We start from the raw sequence: 10666 nt of genomic DNA, 5'->3' as shown, positions 1-10666 counted from the left end.
CTCTCTCTCTCTCTCTCTCTCTCTCTCTCTCTCTCTCTCTCTCTCCCCCTCTCCCTCTCTCTCTCTCTCTCTGTGTGTGTGTATGTATGTATGTATGTATGTATGTATGTATGTATGTATGTGTGTATAGGGTCCAGTGCTAGGACCCCATTTTGTCTAGACTGGCGCAGGCCTTGTTTAGACTAGCACAGTCTCTGAGTTCATATGTGCATTGGTCCTGCTCTGTTTGGAAAGCCCTATTTCCTTGGTGTTTGTTGTTTCCTCTGGTTCTTACTAATTCTAGCCTCCTCTTCTGGAGGGTTCTCTGTCTGTATGAGAAAGAAAAAGAGAGGGAGGGAGGAATGGAGGGAGGGAGGGAGGGGGGGGGGGGGGGGGGGGGGGAGGGGGGGGGGGGGAAGAGAATATGTGTCTGTGGGTGAGGGAAAATTCCTAACCTAAATATATTGTATGAAAAAAAGTCTATTTTCAATTAGAAAATAAACTCGTTTGCTTTGAGAAGATAAAAATGACATTTTGGCTATAAAATTCTAGAATTATTTTATAGTTCCTGCAATGAAATTGTAATTTTAAGTAGTTAGCAGTTTATGGAGGAAATGTCTTTCCTTTTCTTCTGAGTTTAATGTTCTTGTAACTCAGAGGTTCTGCTCATAGGAAGTGAACACACAGATAATGGACTATGAGTAGTTACGAGAGCCTTTGTCTTCTAACGTACTGATTTTTTTTAAAAACAAAATATAACCCAGAAAACATTCTCTAGGGAAGACCAAAACCAAAACTGAAACTTGTTGGACATATCATGAGAGCTGATAAAACGGGCTTGGTAAAATTCTTTTTAAGAATAAGGTTCGGAAATGAAGGGAATTGTCCTAAATTACTTGACAATGGCTCACTAATGAGGAACATTTACTTGAATGCTTACACCAGTCAAAGAGGAAGGCCTCTTGTAGTGACATTTTTGTCCATCCTATTTTTTTTCTGAATACATTTTAAAAATAGTGTTCATTCTCAGAGCCTATGTAATATTTACTTCACTTTAATTAGATTCATAATATCATCTTACAAACTATAATGCAGCTGGGAAGAAGGCTCAGAAAGTAAGAATGTTGCCTGATCTTCTAGACGATCTAGGTTTGATTCCTAGTTTCAATTAACAGCTCACAATAATCTGTAACTTCAGTCCCAGGGCATCCAGTGCCTTCTTTTGGCCTCTATGGACACTTCTCACATGTGGCACACAGACATTCAGGCAAAACATCTATATGCACAATAAATAGACAGACAGGCAGACAGACAGACAGACAGACAGACAGACAGACAAACAAATCAACAAAACATTTTTTAAAAGAGGCCAGCACAGTGGTTCACACCTTTAATCTCAGAACTTGGAAGTACAGTGTATCTCTGTGAGTTTGAGGCCATCTACAGAGTGAGTTACAGAACAGCAATACTTTGTCACAAAACCAAACAAAAAAATGAACAAACAAATATATACCATCAACAAAAAAAAAAGAAATTATAATGAGATAACATCTTTACCATAGTTTCAGTGATTGAATCAACATACAAAACATTATTACACAATAATTATCATTCTTTTTATTCATTTTCCTTTTCCTATCACCTTCAAACCTTTTCATACTCCAAGAGTTTCTTATCTGGTATACATTTTCATAATTTTATTTCAAGATTACATGAATAAAACATATATCATGTGAAATTTGGGGATTGGGGTTTTTACTTAGTATAATTATCTAGAGAGTCATGTATGCCCATGAAGGAGCTGAATTGACCCTGACAGCCAGTTTGAGAGGGGTTTTTAAGGGGAAAAACCACAAACCAAGGAATGGGGAGGGGGATGAGGGGTTGTTAAGGTGGCATAACATAAAAATAGCGGAATATTCCAAAGGAACCCAACCTAGTCATGTGAAAACTCTATGCTAATCTTTCTCAAGAATGTGGTCCTACCCTGTCACTGTGGCCTTGCCCTGTCACTGCGGTTCTCAGCTTGGTTCCCAGCTTGGTTCTCAGCTTGGTTCCCAGCTGGCTAACTTGCATTCTAGCCAGTTCCCGTAACTAGCCTGTCCACATTCTTAACTTGCTTCATGGCTCTGTTTCTCAGAAAATTTTCTGTGTCCTTATAAAGAAAGCCTAAAGAATATTTTATATGTCTAAAAAGGATTCTATATACCCAGCATCTATAATTTTTCACTCTACACTTCTTATGATGATAAAATCTGGGTAGTGTCTAGTTCTTCAATCTTTCAAATAAAAGTACTATTAATATTCAGGGATACAATTTTTGCTGTGTGTGAATATGTGTCTTCAGTTATTTGGAATAAAGGCCCAAGAGTAGTAGTTACATGTCTAGTCTTAACTTTAATAGCCTCATTTGTTTTTAGGGCAGTTATACAACCTCCATCAGGAATGATTTGGTTTCCCTACACTCTTGAGTTTCTAGTTTAGAACATGCTTCTTGGGATGTAACTCCAGACAGTTCAGGTTTCAAAGCCTTTGTAGAGTGTTGCCTATCTGTTTCCAAAGCACTCTAGAGACAGTTTTTTGATCTAGGCAATAATCCCTTTTTCAGTTAGGCGTGCATGTTCTTATTAATCAGATTTGTACCTTCGCTACATAGATTGAGCCTAGAGTCTACATATAACTTTATTGGGTGGTTGTCTTATTTCTTCTCTCAATGATTTTTTTTTTAGCTTTCCATTCTCCAAATCTGTCCTTTATAAGTTCTACCTTTCTATTGGAACTGCCTATAACCTAAGGGGAAGAGGAAGTTACGTTCCTTCAGTTTGGCTGCTGTGAGCATCATGATATCCTGTCCTCTGTGCAAAAACACCTTGATAGGATTTCTTGGGTATTAGGATGCAAGAAAGTCAAAAGGAAATTTTCTCTACATTTAGCATTTCTCTTTCCACTTCTGGCTCTCTTAGAGCTCCCTGTATAATGCAACAATGAATTTTGGAGTTTGAGGTCATGTTGAATTTAGAAAAGCCAGGGAGTTCCTGCAGAGTGTGTTAGTGGAACTATGGTTGTTGTGACAAATATTTGGTAGAGGTTAATTTAGTAGAAAGAAAGATTTATTTTGGTTCAGTTTCTCAGTTTTGGTTCATGGTCTCAGCCTCTAGAATTGAACTGAGGTAGGAATATCATGATGCTGACAGGGTGTGGGGAGGAGTTCTCCTCACAGAATCCAGCAAGTAAACGGTGAAGAAGGGAATAGAAATCAGGTAGAATCAAAGTACACCCACCGGAATGCCCTTACTCTAGCTACATTGCTCTTGCTAATGTTAACACTAACTCCCACAAATACCTCTGCTGGTTGGAGAATGGGTTAAATATGTGAGCCTGTGGGAAGCATTTCATATTTAAACTACAGAGGAGCAAGTCACAAAAACATATACTACACTCGACAAACTTCTTGAAGCCTTATTCTATGTTATTTGCTATTTGAAGGAGTTTAAGATGGCTGGGTTTACTGTAGAAGGAGGGCATAGTGTAGTGCTGTAGTGCTTAGAGATGAAGCTAAGCAGTCAGCTTATCCCCACAAGCCACAGGGAGTACACAGCACATCTTGGATGCAGCTTTTACTTTAGGGGTGCCTAGAATATTTTAAAAATAAAACAAAAGTTTGCAAAAGTGATAATCGACTTGAGAGCTTAATTCTGGCAAATAATGACCTTATGACAAAATAAAAGCAGAAATGATCTCATTTGGTCATTTAAAATAAATTTGAGCATTTGAATGAATGTGCACCATTGACCAAATGACTCCACTGGGTGCTCTTCTTCTAAGCTTGGTGCAGCCAGTATACTTGGCACTGTTTCTTGATATTAGTCAGAAGTTACTGAGGCTGCTGAGAGACTTTAGGCAAGTTATTTTCGACTGGCAAGAGGATTTTTCGTGGCAGGTGCATACATTGGGAAGAGGGGGCATCAATTAGGAGACTGTTGACTAATCTATACACAGTGTCTAGATTAATGACCCCTCCATATCTAAGACACATTCCATGAATCTGTTGCAATTGCACAAAGGATGCAGAGGAAAGTAAGTAAAAGGACTTTGGAGTGTGCAATTCGCTCAGACAATTGCACTGGGCTGATTTAATCAGTCAGATACTTTAAGGTAGAGAAATTTTCTTGGCTGTAGTTGAGAGAAAGATACACCAGGAACAAAACAAGATGCTTCACCTGTGACTTTGAAGACTGAAAAAGAAGCCTCAATTGATAAATACCAATATGCTCAAGAAGGTGGAAAAGATACAGAAATGTAATCTATACGAAGGAACATAGCCCTGTTGATTCCTTGATTTAGACTAAAGGAGGCTCCTGAGAGACTTTTTATCTAACTGTATTTAAGGCCCACTCAATAGAAGGAACTTTGTGATTATTAATGTAAATCTAGCTAACTATCTGTGGCTGGTGAAGTTATGGACCCATGTGGGATAACATACTACTGCCACTTTCCCTAAACCAAGTTACTCATAAAATCATATAAAAATCTGTGTTTTTTCAGCTGCTAAATTTGTGGCAATTGTTATGACAGTAATATGAAATTATACACACACACACACACACATACACACACACAGAGAGAGAGAGAGAGAGAGAGACAGAGACAGAGACAGAGAGAGAGAGAGAGACACACAGAGAGAGAGAGAGGCACACACATTCATACATGTCTACAGATGGTAAAAAGTTTATTTTGTAGTAGAATTAGAAAAGGGGACAGATTTGAAATATATTTATGGAGCATAACTACTATGACAAAATGACATATGGGGACTGCTGTAAGAAAGGAACATACACAAGGAATAGGAGGTTTCTGATATCATCATATTACAGCGTTAAGTAATTTTTAGTATGAGGCAATGGGACTCTGCCATTATAAGCACGTAGAAAATGGGCGTGGCTTTGGAACTAAGTAATAAACATGATCTTGAAAAGTTTTGATATGTATGTTGGAAGATGTCTATATTGTTGTGATGCGCTTCCACAGTGATTGTTCAGGTACAAGGAAAAACATGTAAGTTTATACATGATAGCTGGAGGCAATTGAACTTACTCTAGCATACTAGACAATCAAACCCTGAAGAGTTGGAGCTTACTAAACACACCATAGATATAATTACAGTCTAGGGAAAGATCAGTATGTAAGTGGATCTAGAGTGGATTCCTTGGGGCTTCAGGAACTCTGGTAAATGATAAAGAGGACACAGTCTATATTATCCAAATAATTAGCCAGAATACTAAGAAGATATGTAGCTTTATTTTCAGAATAGATTTAGATTGAAGGGGGTATGGGATAATACATGCATTTGCTTAGAATATTGACTTAAAATATAAAAGAATGAGAGATTAATGTTGAAGAAGGTGAATTTTGGAATGACACCTTTTCAATGGTAGCATGGCAGAAGACTCAAGTCTTTTTTATACACAGGTGCTCATCTTTAGATTTTCAAGGTAAAATGAATAATGAGAACAAGTAATTACTAACATATAACACAATTCACTATAAGTATAGCTCCTGAAAGATACCTGGGTTTTAAGCTAGTATATTTAGTATACCATATGAACTTTGTAGCCACTTACAGCTATTTATCTATAAAAAGGTGCCATGGCTTTTGTGTAGTTTTTTTTCCATGAGATAGTAACATGAAGCAACTTATTTCACTAAGTTAAGGTGCTAAATCAGATATCATCTATAAAACTCCTTGAATTTGTATGTTTATGGATAAAGTACAATAACTGTTTGCTATTTTGTGAGTACTGTTATTTAAGTTCTTTGTTGTTTTTGACATTTTATGGATGAATTTTCAAACATAGTATTTAAAGATTTGCAAGTCACTGCAAGAAGACCATTAAAGTTCAAATAATTTAAAAACCCACATGCTCAGATCTCATAAAAAATTAAAAAAATATGAAAGATGAAGCTCCCATTTTTTCTCTCCAAAACCTACTAGTCCTATTGAAATGTTTGTTAATGAGAGTTACATAGATAAAAACCAGATCACAGAATGAGTTTAAAACTCTCATAAATGACATCAAAGATTTCAAAGAATTTAAGAACAATACAAAGAAGCACCTTAGTGGGATGAAGGGGAATAAACACTTGAACAAAGCCCCAGGAAGCAGAAATATGAAACTGATGGGAAGAATGAAGACAATCCAGGTCTTTACAGTGAATTCAATAGAATCCTAGAAACACTAGGAGGACTCAAGCTTGAATGAAAACAGAATTTAAAATCTCAATAGCTAAGCTAGAAAACCAAAAGGAAAGCCTTGCAAATAAAATGAATCAAGCAGAGGTCAGAGGATCAGGATTGAATATAAGGTAGATTTAGACCAAATAAGAAAGGAATATGAAAGACTATAAAAAGCCCACAAATCCATGAAGGGAATATACAGGCAATGTAGGTTACCACATAAAGCCAAAATCATTGAAGTATAGATATAGATAAGGGAGAAGAGTCTGAAACAAATCTATAGGCCAGATCATCAACAAGATAATAGAAGATTCCCCAAGGTAAGGAAAGACACACCTATACATACACAAGAAGTTTAGAGAGCACCAAATATACCAGACTAGAAAAAAAATCCCATTGGAATATTATAGTTAAAATGTTTAAGTAAAGATCAAAGTAAAAAAGTAAAACTATAAAGTTGAGAAATTATAAATTCCATGGTCTGATAGAATGCTTAAGCCATGAGTTTAGAACTGGTCTGATTTGTGTTCACTCTTGGATAACTGTTTTGTTATTTATTTGACTATAGACTAATTGAATATTTTTATAACTTACCTTCTAATTGGTAAACTTGTTTAATGTTATTGTTAATGTTATTTCCATCTTGTATTTAAAGATAGTATGTTATGATTTTCTTCCGTGTATAAATCTGTTGGATTAAAAGACAAAAATATACAATTGAAATATATAATTGATAAAACAGAACACAACATATGAGTATAGTTCTGTTTTTTACCAATACAACTATCTTATATTTTCAACTTTGATTAATAGGATTACGCAAAATTCTGGATAGCTCTTTTTTTAGGCTTTGATCTTTATGCTACTTTGATATGATTAAGCCATTTTATATTATTTATGATGCTTCAGTATGAAAATTCATGCTGAGTGAAAGTTGAGGTGAGTAAAATGCCTGCTCAGTAATCCTGAAATGCAAAGGCAGCCAAAGCAACAAGCTAGTCATTGCCAGCTCCCCAACTTGTCAAACTTTTGTATTCTCTTTTATTAGTCTATTAATTCAGTAAACACTCTTAGCAAACTTTGTGCTGTCTCACCTTGGCAGACATGAATGAATCTAAGAAGTAAAACATTAGTTGTTACTGTAGTACTTAGGAGTATTACCTGCTGAATAAATTATGCTATGATTCATATATACTACTGAAAGTAATAGCTACATAGTGTAACCATGTAGGGGATGGTAGCCTTAGGAGAGAAAATGACAACATTTGAGACTTTTATTTCTTGCCCTTTAAGTCCTGGGAATGGGAGATATAATGATTTTAGTCTCCGGAGTGTTATTAAGTATGTGACACTGACACTGAATAACATTAAAGCATTTATTTATTTATTTATTTATCTATTTATTTATTTTGGCTTGGATTACTTTTTTTTTAGATTAGGATAGTAAACATAATGTTTTCTCTAGCATTCATGACATTCTACAGAGTGTGTTAATTATCCCTTTTTCCAGTTTTGCATTAATTGAAAAATTTTGGTTACCCTGAATTTGGTTTACAGGTTGCTAATATTACATTAATATTATCTAATATTTAAACATTTGTAGTATGTTACATAGTCAGAGTGTAACGAAAGAGACATGCGTTGATAACTGAGATAGAACTAGTGTTTTCTGAGAGGGTTGTTAGTACAAATGAGAAAACAGATGAAGTGGATAGATATACTACCACAGCACTTAGCCCTTAGAGGAAAGGAATGTTGGTGGTGTCTAGATGACACACTGACTTTAAATCTCTAAGCATCTGTCAGACACTGAATGATTTTACCCTTCTTTCTCTTTCCATTACTATCCTTCTTCCTTTCCTTTTCTCTCTCACTTGTGTTGAGTGGTGGTCACAGAAAGGCTTTTAGATTTTAAAGACTACAGCTGTGATCTTTGTGTGCCTAGGTGTCAGGTAAAGAGACTCAGACACTAGTAGACTGAATGCTATCACGCTTTGTGCTCTGGATGGCAGTAGATTCTCTGAACTTCAAAACAGACAAGAGTTTGATCAGTTTATAAGTTTCTTTCAACTTACTCTTAAATAAGATGTTCTTTCATGTCAGCATACAGCTATGAACAATCCTCTTAACTGATTTGTTTTGTTGCTGTTGAAAATGTACTTTTTGTGTCCTACCAAGTTAAGACTTTTAATTACAACAGTAGAAGGTCTTTCTACTTGTTTCTTCTTCATGTTACCTTCTTCATGGTGTGGTGGGAGTCACTTGTATATACACAAGAGAAAAAATGGAACCCTAATCAGGAATCAGAGATATTTTGTCATTGAAGGCTGTATTTATTACACTTTATGGATGGGAAAGTGGAGGCTCACAGCCTGATAGGACAATGAGGAGTATGAGAGACTCCGACTAAACCAAGAGAAACATTTTCCTCACAAATACTTGAAATGCACCAATAGATGGTTGAATTTAATCATCAGTTTTTCAAGCATTTAAAGGGGAGAAACCAACCAGTAATGGCTGAAGTAGTAAAATATTAGCAGACTTAAGATGATAAGAAAAAAAATGAGAAGCAAAACCTGAGGGAGGGTGGAGCTGGTTGGAAATAAGTTGAGGTGAGAACTTACAGCATGGCTTTGGCTGACACAGCAGAAGCAGCATGCACCAAAGTCAAGGATAGGACAGAGACGGCAGGAGCTTAGTAATATTGCTATATAAACCTGCTTATGGCTGTGGACAATGAGATCAAGAAATATGTTTTACTGATAAGCAGGTCAGAACTTTGATCATGAGCCATTTTAATTACTCAGATATTGATCAGAATACCTAAACCTACAGAATGCAGGCTGTGAGAACAAGGCTGACATTTTAGATTCACACTGCAGTACATGACTGTTCTTGGATTGTAGTCAGTTCCTGTTCTGGGCACATACTTGGAAAAAAATGCCATGTGTGATAATAGTTTAGCCTTTGGGGGATTGTCAGTGGCTATAATGTTTTAGACTTTAAATGGTATGAAGCAGGGGAAAAACAGCTAAAGAAAGATTATTTTGAACAATATGATTGAAAGCCCTAAAGACCTTTAGAATTTTATAATGTAATGGGAGAAGATTATTTAAAGCTGAATTTAAGTGCTTCTTCAAAATCAATAAAGAGTATTAAACATATTGAATAATATCAGGCCAGTATATATTATGACTAAGGTCAGCTACATTTTACCTGGGGACTCTCTGGCCTTGGAAAATTTTGCTTTACTTACGTTTGTTTAGTGGGTAAAAAGACATTTATTTAGTCCTTGACATTGTAAACACAGACAAGGTCTTTCTAAATTAAATCCATAATATCTTTCTTCTGGACTTTGTAATGTCTGAGCTACTGTGTTCTCCAAGGCTTGCTTCTTTTATTAGCATATAGAGACAGTTATGCTGATTCAAAAGACATTTTGATGTATATGGGGGAATCCCATAAAACCCCACCTGTAGATGGAGAAGCTACAGGCACTTAACGACTGCTGAGTGATGGAGATATAGTTTTCTCCAGGGATAATTACCTAGGTTTGTTGTCCAGTACGGAATGATCCTCCCTAGAAAATTTGACAAGCAGGAAACACTGAATAGACTCAGCATGTTGCATTTATATGTGGATTGTCTATGTTCACACTTAACAACAATGGTTAGAAAAGAGACTACACATTTTTGGGGGTGTGTGAACATGAGGAGTATAGAAGAGAGGAGATTTAGAGAAAAATTATGGAACAATATTTTAATTAAATATTAAAAATCAGGATTAAAGTTTTACTGCTGTAATGACCTTTCTTTTCCATGACCAAACTGTTGGTATTTGATTTGATATTCACTTATTTTCTTTTTGTTGTACATTGTGGTTATATGAATCTTGTATTTTAGTCAAGATCAAAAGATTTTGCTTTGGAATAATGTTATATATAAAGCAAAATTGCACATACAAAATAGAGTTTATATATATCTTCTATTCGTTTGTCCTTACATTTGATACCTTATATGATCGTGGGGTATCTTTAATAGTGTTGGTTATTACATTGCTATGTTACCATTAATATGTTACTTGTAATTAAAGTATGGCTCACATACACTTTATCAATTTTTCATTAATTTCCTCTTTTTGTTTCTTGAGCCTGTAATGTATACAATATGACACTTAGTCATTATATATATGTATTATTTATTGCTTATTCATGATGTCATATACCTGACAAGAAGAAACTTAAGGAGGAAGGGTTTATTTGGCTTACAATTGGAGGGACATGGTTCATTCCATCTAGGTGAGTATGGAGGCAGCAATGCTGGAAGGCATCTGATCACCTAGCATCTACAAGTCAGGAAGCAGAGGGAAATGAATTCCACTGCTTAAGGAGCTTTCCCATTTGTATGCAATCTAGGACCCCATCTGTTGGCATAATGTCACCCACATTTAGAC

Source organism: Grammomys surdaster, unplaced genomic scaffold (assembly GCF_004785775.1).
Source record: "Grammomys surdaster isolate TR1022 unplaced genomic scaffold, NIH_TR_1.0 203, whole genome shotgun sequence".
In the NCBI taxonomy this organism is placed as follows: domain Eukaryota; kingdom Metazoa; phylum Chordata; class Mammalia; order Rodentia; family Muridae; genus Grammomys; species Grammomys surdaster.
This window is presented reverse-complemented; position numbering follows the sequence as displayed.